The sequence below is a fragment of the Equus asinus genome, chromosome 26 (assembly GCF_041296235.1).
Source record: "Equus asinus isolate D_3611 breed Donkey chromosome 26, EquAss-T2T_v2, whole genome shotgun sequence".
Taxonomy (NCBI): Eukaryota; Metazoa; Chordata; class Mammalia; order Perissodactyla; family Equidae; genus Equus; species Equus asinus.
The window spans coordinates 26,411,118-26,423,208 of NC_091815.1; the positions used below are offsets into that span (position 1 = coordinate 26,411,118).

Sequence of the window (12,091 nt, forward strand, 5' to 3'; positions counted from 1 at the left end):
TCAGTAAATTGTGGCAATCCTTTGAAAGAAAAAGATGAGATACTTTTGGAAAAATATCGGATACTGCGGAAATTACAAGTGGCCGTGAGGAGTGATAAGCAAGGATGGGGTTCCGCACAGAGGTGAGATGAGAGACTGGAAAGCCTCCAAAGTACAGTCAGGGTTAAATGGAGCCACTAAGGGAAGGGAAGAAGCCCTGGCGCCCCAAAGGGAAGTGTCTTTGAGGTGCCCCTTGTGGGCACCACTTAGAGTCAAGGAATCAAGGCCTTGGGGTGGAGAGCCCTTTGGGCTGAGTGTGTGTGTGCATATGTGTGTGTATATGTGTGCACGTGCATGTGACTGTGTGTCTACGATTGTATGTATGTGTATATGTGTGCATTTATATGTGTATGCGTGTGTGTCCACGTGTGTATATTTGTGTGTGCATATATGGGTGTGTGTATGAGGGTGTGTGTGTATGAGTGTGTGTGTGTATGTGTGTCTATGTGTATGTTGAGGGAGTTAGGTTGGGGGACACACAGACACAAATGTCCAGGGGCACAGGAGTCTGCAGGGACACTGGTGAACAGGCTGACAGGGGACAGGGCACAGGGAATATGCTGGAGAGGGAGACTCAAACCTCCGTGGGGCTAGAAATTCAGAGAATTAGCAGGGATTGGAGGCCAACGTGAGGACGCTGCAGAGACAGGAAGCCTGAGCTCAGAGTGTGGGCAGATTCGAAAAAGGAAGGGAGTCGAGAGCCGGGATGTCGACAGAAGTGGGTTCCTGAATGCCCGTGGGAGGAAGGGTGGCCAACGAAGGACCGGCTTGGGGTGGAGACTAGAGTCGTTGGACCCGGTTTCCAGAGCAAGGGCAGGGTTTCCAGTGTCCAGCTCCCACAAGGCTGAGACGTGCCCAGTTCCTCTCAAAGTCAGGCCCGGGTCAGGTGGTTTTGGAATCTTCAGTTGCGATGAAGGAAAACGAGTGTCCACCTCTGGGCTCCAAGGCGGCCTTCAGCCTGGCTTGCAAGTCAACCAGACACGGAGATTTGTGAGTAAGTGAAACTGACTGAGACCCGGAATGGAGGCGGGAAAGTAGCCTGGGCTTGAAGAGGGTGGCCGGGGAGGGGACGGAAGTCAGGAAGAACTTGGAGTGTGTGGAGCCCAGAAGAATCTAGAAACTGGGCAGAGCGGACGGGGAGGGGAGGGAGAGTGGGAGGACCTTGCTGTGTGCGGAGCCCAGTGGAATCTAGAAAATTCAGGGTGGGGGAAGGGAATCAAAAGCCAGGAACCCCTGGGGTGTGTGGAGCCCAGAAGAATCTAGAAGGGCTGGGCGGATGGAAGACGTGGGGCGAGGGAATGAAGGGAGGGGCCCCACCCTGGGGGTCTGGGGGGAATCTGGAGGTGAGGACTCTCTCTCAGGGGTTGGGATGACACACTTCTTCCTGCATGAAGAGGCCTGCATCGTGTCCCACGCTGTTTAACCCTCAGCCTAACCGGCCCCTCTAGGACAGCACAGAGGCTTGTTCAAGCCCACACCCTTTCCCCTCTGAGGTCTGTCCTTAACCTTCTGAGGGTCCCTCTGTGGGCAGAGCTTTCCCTTCCCTCTGACCCCACCGTAATTTGTGCCCTTGAAGACTTCCACCCCCATCAACCTGATCGGGGCCTGTTCTTTCTGCCGACTCATCATGGCGCCCTTTCCGCTTGGCTCAAATGTTGATTCCTCCCCTCAAACCAGGAAATGCCCTCTCTAAGCACCCCATCGTACTTACGGTGCCCGCCCTAAGGAGGCAGGAGCTTTTCCAAACCTCCTCAGGACTCAACTCCAAAATTTCACCTTTGAAACCTCCCCGTCTTCTAAACCCCGTCCAGGCTTACACCCCTCAGCCTCCTACCCCCACGGAGATGTCGTCCCTGCTGGGCAAGGGTTCCCTCCATGTCCGGACTGCTCCCCTGCTCAAAGCCCAGGCCAGAGACTCACCCTATCACGAGAAGGAAATCACCACAGAACCACCGAGCCCACATTCCAGTTGGGTACTACTTTATTTCCTCAGTTTCAGATCTGTCTTCTTTGTCAGGGAGGCAGTGCTGGTACCCCAATGAGGAGAGCAACAGTTAGGTATTGAAATTTCCTGCCAGTGGTTGATGAAACCGCAGTGGAGGAACGGGTTCAGGAAACCGGGACAGGAATCTGTGTGTCCTCCCAAAGACGGCTATCGTAACGTGGGATTTATCGGTAGTAATGAAGAACCTTCTTCCACTGTTAACTTCCCAGGAAGTATCCGTCTTATAAAACTAATATGTGATGTTGTCTTTTAAGATTTCCCGAAGGGAATGTAGCTACCCAGCTGGATTTAGAAGTAGCAATTAAACCACAATCACTTGCGCTGGTTGGCGACCGGTCGTCTTTTTAAAGAAATACATCATCTTCTTTTTTGAACATTTCACGTACACGTGGTTGTATGCCACAGAAGCTGTCTTGCCCAGCACATATGTCAGCATCTTATTGATTAGATATGTAGACGTTGGTGTTAAGAGCATCAGGGCCTGCTCCATTCCATATGTCATTAATTGATCTTTTATGTGAGAAATGCAACCACCGTGCCCTGTAGCATTTCCATGGCCTCCACCTTGCTCAACGAAACAGGTGAATCTATGGGACAAATGTAATTAGCGTTTCTGTTGGTTTTGGTCGTAGTTATGACCTCGCTCCTGGAGAGCGGCCTCTTCTACACTCTGCGCTCAGTCCCACAGAGGAAGTGGTCGTGGCCAGTGAGGGGTGGTGTGGTCTTCAGCACCACTTACCATAAAAGGTTACTTCCTGCCAGCTGGAAGGTAGGTGGTAACGTCAGAGGAAGTGATGCAACTGGACCCTCCCCCAGGGCTGGGGAGCAGAGAGCTGTTCACCTACAGGGGCGGCACTTCACCACAGCCCACTGTATGGGACTGGAAAGGGACAGCGTTTACAAAGCTTTTATCTATGAAGATGGAACTCTTTGAAATTGTTTCTAAATACCGTGATAGGTTGAGTAAGGGTCCCCAAAGAGATCCACGGCCTCATCCCTGTGACCCGTGAAAGTTACATTCTATGGTCCAGGGGCCTTTGCACTTGGGATAAAGTTATGAATCTTGATGTAGGAGATTATCCTGGATTATCCAGGTAGGATCTAAATGAAATCACGAGGGTCCCTATAAAGGGAGTGGACACACAGAGATTTGAGAACAGGAGAGGAAGAGGGTGACGTGAAGAGGGACCAGGGGGTGAAAATGCGTGTGACGAGGGCCACGAGCCAAGGCATGAGGACTGCCTGTAGCAGCTGTTAAAGGCAAGGGACCACACTGTCCCCAAGAGCCTCAGGAGGGAGCCCAGCCCTGCAGACACTCTGATTTCAGCCCTCGGAACCCTATTGGAGATTTCAGGACTGCAGGCTGTGAGAGAATAAATGTGCGTTGTGAATCCACTAGGTTTGTGTAACGTGTCCCAGCAGCCATAGAATCCATCACAAATAATATTTACCCCAGGCAAAAACGTAAATTTCTAAAGACTTCAGCATTCAGACCTAAGTTATTTTCTCAAAGCTTCTTTTGATGCCAGGTAAACTACAATGTATTTTTATTTTTAATAAGAGGATCTGAGCATTACACGTCTGAGAAAAGAAAAATAAAGACTGCACAGCCTAGGAACTGTTATACTGGACAGGAGGAAACCTGAAAGCAACCCAGGGGGAAGTGTGTGTGAGCGTTGGGACCCTCTAATGAACTCTTCGGACACAACTCTGTGGCCAGGAATCAGAGCTTTGGGCGTCACTGGAGGTCCGCTGTGTGCCTGGAGGACAACCCCTGAGAAGATGGGCTGATGGGCAAGGAAGGTGAGGCTTATCAAAGCACAAGAGGCAAAGATTCCCAGGAAAGAAGATGAGTTCTGCATGTCCAGGGCTAATGTAGGCACAGGGCACTGCTGCCCAGGGCCAAAAGGGGAGGATCAGAAATACCATTAGGAAATCGTATTAGGGCTCTCCAGAGAAATAAAAAGTATGCCTTTATGTATGCGTGTGTGTGTGTGTGTGTGTGTGTGTCTGTTGGGGGGGGGGCGTGTATAAAGAGATTTATTATAAGGAAGTGGCTCACACAAGACTCAGAAGTCCTGTAATGTGACATCCGCAAGCTGGAGACCCAGGAAGGCCAAAGTCCTGAGACAGGACAGCCAATGGTGTACGTTGTAGTCTGAGCGCAGGGAAAGACCCATGTCCCAGCTCAAGCTCTCAGGCAGAGAGGGTGAATTCTCCTTTCCCTCGACTTTGTGTTCAGTTCATGCCCTCACCGACTGGACAGTAGCCCCTGCCCCCACAAGGAGGGGCCGTCTGCTTTTCTCAGTCTACCAATTCAAAGGCTAACTCACCTGGAGACACCCTCCCAGAAACACCCAGATAATGTTATTGAAATAGCTGGCCACCTCATGGCCCAGTCCACTGGACACATCAAATTGCCATCACGGAAATCTAGCCCTCTTCTTGTTTAGAAAACCATTTCTCACTTTTGATGTAGCTACGGTTCTTTAGAAGAAAGTTCCTTCCAATGTTGACTTTAAAATCTTTGACTCTTTTGCGGCCACGGATACAATCAGATTTCCTGGTCAGTGGCATTATTTGGGTGATGAACTTTCTTCAGATATTAGTCTTTTGCCAGTGATCAGTATTTTGTGAGCCACAGCCATTTTCAGTCTTTTGTCCTCTACAGGTCGTGGCTTGATTTACTCTGATGATTCCCTGAAAGGAAACGGTGTGGTAAACGTCCAATCCTGCTGCATCTTTATAAAAATCAGGGCCAATCAAATGAGGCCCGCTCTGCTTTAGGGTCAAGAGAGTCTTCCTTGGAGATGATTTTTATCAGATCAAAAGGGAGGTGACCTTGGAAAGAAATGTGTTTCCATGGGTAAGTCCTGCAAACACAGCCTCTGAATGATCAGATTCTGGCCCGCTCTCTCTCTCTCAGCTATTTTTCACCGTTGATAAATCACAGAGAACTGATGGAGATGCAGACTGGATCCTGGCTGATAGAGACGTGGTGGCGTTCCCCTCCTCCCCGTGCAGAGGAATTCCTTTAGAACTGTAATTGCAGTCTGTATTGTAGACTGTTTCTCTACCCTTTTGAAATGTATGTAAGTCTGCTGAAAAGCCTCTTGCCAGTTTTAAGATCCAGGAAATGTGTTTCCCAAGGGCCTGGGCCAAAAACCTCTGCAGTGTCGTCCTCCTGGAAGATACTGGCCCTGCCTCCCAGTCTCTGAGGGAGGGCAGGAGCCTAACTTAGTCGGATCCCTCTACCAGGGTGTCAAACTACCTCCTGTGAGGATTTTATTAGAAAATGTACATTTCTTTTAACACAAGAGACCTATGGTTCCCACTACCCACGTGAAAAATCTCTCCAGCCTTTTGTTTTGGGGGTCGAGTTGAGTCTCTCCCCTATTGCACTGCTCTTGAATCAAGTCTTTCTGCTTCTTTAAGTTTGTCTGGAGCAATATTTGCTTTGACGTTGCCTACCTGTGGTTAGCTGATGCCGTCATCTTGCACACAGTGTTAACCCTCACCATATTTCCAAATCCTCCAATTTCTTTCCTTATCTCACTACAATCCACCAAATGAACATTTCCAAGTTTCCTCCGTGTCTTCTGACTTGGTATCCACAGCAGGAGATGACCTGACTGCCCAGATCCTTCTGGGTTCCCAGGTTGCCTCCTACCTGGCCAGTGCCCCCAGGATCTGAGATGTGCTGTGAGCTAAAGTCCAAGGACTTGAGAGAGACCTGGAAGGTACCCGATTGCGGCGGCCCTGACCCCACCAGTGTGCTCCTTCCACACACATTTTCGGCTCACCTTCAAAGAGCAAGATCACGCTGGTTTTTAAAGGTATCCTGTCATAAAACCCAACGACTCCAGTCTACGAGCAGATCCCTGGCACATCAGGCACTCACATGCCTACACTTGCTCACCCTGTCCGGGGCCACCCCCAACCACATGCTCAGACTGGACATCTTCATCTTCATTTCTTTGCTTTCGTTTTTGTTTTTACAACTTCGTATGCCTATTCGCAGAGTCCACAGAAAGAACCTGGGAAATTGTAGATAGACTCTATCCTCTGATTCTGTTTTCTTTCCTGCTCTTTTTGGCCTCTGGGGTTTTTGGCTGAATCCTTGGAGACCTGACAGTGAAGTGGAGTGTGGGTAAGCAGAGGTGGGCATCAAGGGGCGGTGTGGAGTATAGGGGAGGAAGACATTTCCTCTACCCGCTCTGGGTCCTTCCGGCTGGACACTGAATTAAATTCACGTGAGACAGAATAACAGGAGGAAATTAAACAAAGCTTTATACCGTGTATACATGGGACAGGCTCAGGCAAACTGAGCAACTCACCAAAATGGGCTGAAGGCACCACCTTAAACATCATCTTCAGCTAAAGACAAAGGAGGATGTTGGGGGCGGAGGGGGTGTGGATCAGGGGAGAGTACCACACAAGTACAGTAAACAAGAGGCAGATTGAAGTCCTTGCCTTTGTCATTAAGAGTTTCTAGATAGAGGGTCATCCCCCCTTCTTCCTGGTACAGAGAGGGAGACACGTCTAAGGGCGGCGATTTCCTTTACAATGTAAATGTCTCTTACCAAAGGGTAAGTAAATTCTGCTTTCCGGAGTTGCTTTCCTGTCTGCAGTTTATTACAAGTGACCAGCCCCAAAGAATCCTCATGCCAAAGAGACATACCTCGGGGTGGCCAATTCCAGTCCCCCACAGCTTCCCAGGACTACTGCTGGTGTGGATAGCGTCAGGTCCCATAAGCTAGAAGCAGTGCATGAGACGGGATTCAAGAAGTTCACGGAGGGGGTGCTGGAGGGCATCTGGGAAATGCAGAGCAAAGGATCTAGCAAGGGTCAGGTCTGAGTGAGGACTGGCTGCACCTGACCACAGAGGCCCTGGAGCACGTGGTGCAGCCCAGAGTCAGCTCACGTTGGGCTCCAGAGCCCTGTGCCGGGCTCCTCCTGGCCGCTGGCTGCTTTGAGGAGTGGGTAGGGCGACCATCTGGAGAAGGGGCTGTGGCTTCGCTCATGTCAAATTCCTGCAGGAAAGGGCATCTGTGGGGATGCATGAGCAGCTTGGGGAACACAACGGAGCAGTGTACCAACAGCACTCAGTAAATTGTGGCAATCCTTTGAAAGAAAAAGATGAGATACTTTTGGAAAAATATCGGATACTGCGGAAATTACAAGTGGCCGTGAGGAGTGATAAGCAAGGATGGGGTTCCGCACAGAGGTGAGATGAGAGACTGGAAAGCCTCCAAAGTACAGTCAGGGTTAAATGGAGCCACTAAGGGAAGGGAAGAAGCCCTGGCGCCCCAAAGGGAAGTGTCTTTGAGGTGCCCCTTGTGGGCACCACTTAGAGTCAAGGAATCAAGGCCTTGGGGTGGAGAGCCCTTTGGGCTGAGTGTGTGTGTGCATATGTGTGTGTATATGTGTGCACGTGCATGTGACTGTGTGTCTACGATTGTATGTATGTGTATATGTGTGCATTTATATGTGTATGCGTGTGTGTCCACGTGTGTATATTTGTGTGTGCATATATGGGTGTGTGTATGAGTGTGTGTGTGTATGAGTGTGTGTGTGTATGTGTGTCTATGTGTATGTTGAGGGAGTTAGGTTGGGGGACACACAGACACAAATGTCCAGGGGCACAGGAGTCTGCAGGGACACTGGTGAACAGGCTGACAGGGGACAGGGCACAGGGAATATGCTGGAGAGGGAGACTCAAACCTCCGTGGGGCTAGAAATTCAGAGAATTAGCAGGGATTGGAGGCCAACGTGAGGACGCTGCAGAGACAGGAAGCCTGAGCTCAGAGTGTGGGCAGATTCGAAAAAGGAAGGGAGTCGAGAGCCGGGATGTCGACAGAAGTGGGTTCCTGAATGCCCGTGGGAGGAAGGGTGGCCAACGAAGGACCGGCTTGGGGTGGAGACTAGAGTCGTTGGACCCGGTTTCCAGAGCAAGGGCAGGGTTTCCAGTGTCCAGCTCCCACAAGGCTGAGACGTGCCCAGTTCCTCTCAAAGTCAGGCCCGGGTCAGGTGGTTTTGGAATCTTCAGTTGCGATGAAGGAAAACGAGTGTCCACCTCTGGGCTCCAAGGCGGCCTTCAGCCTGGCTTGCAAGTCAACCAGACACGGAGATTTGTGAGTAAGTGAAACTGACTGAGACCCGGAATGGAGGCGGGAAAGTAGCCTGGGCTTGAAGAGGGTGGCCGGGGAGGGGACGGAAGTCAGGAAGAACTTGGAGTGTGTGGAGCCCAGAAGAATCTAGAAACTGGGCAGAGCGGACGGGGAGGGGAGGGAGAGTGGGAGGACCTTGCTGTGTGCGGAGCCCAGTGGAATCTAGAAAATTCAGGGTGGGGGAAGGGAATCAAAAGCCAGGAACCCCTGGGGTGTGTGGAGCCCAGAAGAATCTAGAAGGGCTGGGCGGATGGAAGACGTGGGGCGAGGGAATGAAGGGAGGGGCCCCACCCTGGGGGTCTGGGGGGAATCTGGAGGTGAGGACTCTCTCTCAGGGGTTGGGATGACACACTTCTTCCTGCATGAAGAGGCCTGCATCGTGTCCCACGCTGTTTAACCCTCAGCCTAACCGGCCCCTCTAGGACAGCACAGAGGCTTGTTCAAGCCCACACCCTTTCCCCTCTGAGGTCTGTCCTTAACCTTCTGAGGGTCCCTCTGTGGGCAGAGCTTTCCCTTCCCTCTGACCCCACCGTAATTTGTGCCCTTGAAGACTTCCACCCCCATCAACCTGATCGGGGCCTGTTCTTTCTGCCGACTCATCATGGCGCCCTTTCCGCTTGGCTCAAATGTTGATTCCTCCCCTCAAACCAGGAAATGCCCTCTCTAAGCACCCCATCGTACTTACGGTGCCCGCCCTAAGGAGGCAGGAGCTTTTCCAAACCTCCTCAGGACTCAACTCCAAAATTTCACCTTTGAAACCTCCCCGTCTTCTAAACCCCGTCCAGGCTTACACCCCTCAGCCTCCTACCCCCACGGAGATGTCGTCCCTGCTGGGCAAGGGTTCCCTCCATGTCCGGACTGCTCCCCTGCTCAAAGCCCAGGCCAGAGACTCACCCTATCACGAGAAGGAAATCACCACAGAACCACCGAGCCCACATTCCAGTTGGGTACTACTTTATTTCCTCAGTTTCAGATCTGTCTTCTTTGTCAGGGAGGCAGTGCTGGTACCCCAATGAGGAGAGCAACAGTTAGGTATTGAAATTTCCTGCCAGTGGTTGATGAAACCGCAGTGGAGGAACGGGTTCAGGAAACCGGGACAGGAATCTGTGTGTCCTCCCAAAGACGGCTATCGTAACGTGGGATTTATCGGTAGTAATGAAGAACCTTCTTCCACTGTTAACTTCCCAGGAAGTATCCGTCTTATAAAACTAATATGTGATGTTGTCTTTTAAGATTTCCCGAAGGGAATGTAGCTACCCAGCTGGATTTAGAAGTAGCAATTAAACCACAATCACTTGCGCTGGTTGGCGACCGGTCGTCTTTTTAAAGAAATACATCATCTTCTTTTTTGAACATTTCACGTACACGTGGTTGTATGCCACAGAAGCTGTCTTGCCCAGCACATATGTCAGCATCTTATTGATTAGATATGTAGACGTTGGTGTTAAGAGCATCAGGGCCTGCTCCATTCCATATGTCATTAATTGATCTTTTATGTGAGAAATGCAACCACCGTGCCCTGTAGCATTTCCATGGCCTCCACCTTGCTCAACGAAACAGGTGAATCTATGGGACAAATGTAATTAGCGTTTCTGTTGGTTTTGGTCGTAGTTATGACCTCGCTCCTGGAGAGCGGCCTCTTCTACACTCTGCGCTCAGTCCCACAGAGGAAGTGGTCGTGGCCAGTGAGGGGTGGTGTGGTCTTCAGCACCACTTACCATAAAAGGTTACTTCCTGCCAGCTGGAAGGTAGGTGGTAACGTCAGAGGAAGTGATGCAACTGGACCCTCCCCCAGGGCTGGGGAGCAGAGAGCTGTTCACCTACAGGGGCGGCACTTCACCACAGCCCACTGTATGGGACTGGAAAGGGACAGCGTTTACAAAGCTTTTATCTATGAAGATGGAACTCTTTGAAATTGTTTCTAAATACCGTGATAGGTTGAGTAAGGGTCCCCAAAGAGATCCACGGCCTCATCCCTGTGACCCGTGAAAGTTACATTCTATGGTCCAGGGGCCTTTGCACTTGGGATAAAGTTATGAATCTTGATGTAGGAGATTATCCTGGATTATCCAGGTAGGATCTAAATGAAATCACGAGGGTCCCTATAAAGGGAGTGGACACACAGAGATTTGAGAACAGGAGAGGAAGAGGGTGACGTGAAGAGGGACCAGGGGGTGAAAATGCGTGTGACGAGGGCCACGAGCCAAGGCATGAGGCCTGCCTGTAGCAGCTGTTAAAGGCAAGGGACCACACTGTCCCCAAGAGCCTCAGGAGGGAGCCCAGCCCTGCAGACACTCTGATTTCAGCCCTCGGAACCCTATTGGAGATTTCAGGACTGCAGGCTGTGAGAGAATAAATGTGCGTTGTGAATCCACTAGGTTTGTGTAACGTGTCCCAGCAGCCATAGAATCCATCACAAATAATATTTACCCCAGGCAAAAACGTAAATTTCTAAAGACTTCAGCATTAAGACCTAAGTTATTTTCTCAAAGCTTCTTTTGATGCCAGGTAAACTACAATGTATTTTTATTTTTAATAAGAGGATCTGAGCATTACACGTCTGAGAAAAGAAAAATAAAGACTGCACAGCCTAGGAACTGTTATACTGGACAGGAGGAAACCTGAAAGCAACCCAGGGGGAAGTGTGTGTGAGCGTTGGGACCCTCTAATGAACTCTTCGGACACAACTCTGTGGCCAGGAATCAGAGCTTTGGGCGTCACTGGAGGTCCGCTGTGTGCCTGGAGGACAACCCCTGAGAAGATGGGCTGATGGGCAAGGAAGGTGAGGCTTATCAAAGCACAAGAGGCAAAGATTCCCAGGAAAGAAGATGAGTTCTGCATGTCCAGGGCTAATGTAGGCACAGGGCACTGCTGCCCAGGGCCAAAAGGGGAGGATCAGAAATACCATTAGGAAATCGTATTAGGGCTCTCCAGAGAAATAAAAAGTATGCCTTTATGTATGCGTGTGTGTGTGTGTGTGTGTGTGTGTGTGTGTGTGTCTGTTGGGGGGGGGCGTGTATAAAGAGATTTATTATAAGGAAGTGGCTCACACAAGACTCAGAAGTCCTGTAATGTGACATCCGCAAGCTGGAGACCCAGGAAGGCCAAAGTCCTGAGACAGGACAGCCAATGGTGTACGTTGTAGTCTGAGCGCAGGGAAAGACCCATGTCCCAGCTCAAGCTCTCAGGCAGAGAGGGTGAATTCTCCTTTCCCTCGACTTTGTGTTCAGTTCATGCCCTCACCGACTGGACAGTAGCCCCTGCCCCCACAAGGAGGGGCCGTCTGCTTTTCTCAGTCTACCAATTCAAAGGCTAACTCACCTGGAGACACCCTCCCAGAAACACCCAGATAATGTTATTGAAATAGCTGGCCACCTCATGGCCCAGTCCACTGGACACATCAAATTGCCATCACGGAAATCTAGCCCTCTTCTTGTTTAGAAAACCATTTCTCACTTTTGATGTAGCTACGGTTCTTTAGAAGAAAGTTCCTTCCAATGTTGACTTTAAAATCTTTGACTCTTTTGCGGCCACGGATACAATCAGATTTCCTGGTCAGTGGCATTATTTGGGTGATGAACTTTCTTCAGATATTAGTCTTTTGCCAGTGATCAGTATTTTGTGAGCCACAGCCATTTTCAGTCTTTTGTCCTCTACAGGTCGTGGCTTGATTTACTCTGATGATTCCCTGAAAGGAAACGGTGTGGTAAACGTCCAATCCTGCTGCATCTTTATAAAAATCAGGGCCAATCAAATGAGGCCCGCTCTGCTTTAGGGTCAAGAGAGTCTTCCTTGGAGATGATTTTTATCAGATCAAAAGGGAGGTGACCTTGGAAAGAAATGTGTTTCCATGGGTAAGTCCTGCAAACACAGCCTC

General features: G+C 50.3%; 2 long non-coding RNA genes across 3 annotated transcripts; both read left to right on the forward strand.

Annotated features, from left to right (window-relative positions):
* Nucleotides 1–701: 701 nt before the first annotated feature.
* LOC139042207 (uncharacterized) lies at nt 702–6,655 on the forward strand. Of its 2 annotated transcripts, XR_011498681.1 has the most exons (4): nt 713–1,033; nt 2,677–2,813; nt 3,606–3,847; nt 4,716–6,655. It is a non-coding gene; the product is annotated as an uncharacterized lncRNA (long non-coding RNA). The 2 variants fall into 2 exon arrangements; XR_011498682.1 differs by lacking the exon at nt 2,677–2,813 and having other exon boundaries at nt 702–1,033.
* A 1,390-nt stretch (nt 6,656–8,045) lies between these two features.
* On the forward strand, nt 8,046–11,167 carry LOC139042208 (uncharacterized). Its single transcript, XR_011498683.1, has 2 exons — nt 8,046–8,182; nt 10,757–11,167. It is a non-coding gene; the product is annotated as an uncharacterized lncRNA (long non-coding RNA).
* The last annotated feature ends 924 nt before the right edge of the window (nt 11,168–12,091 follow it).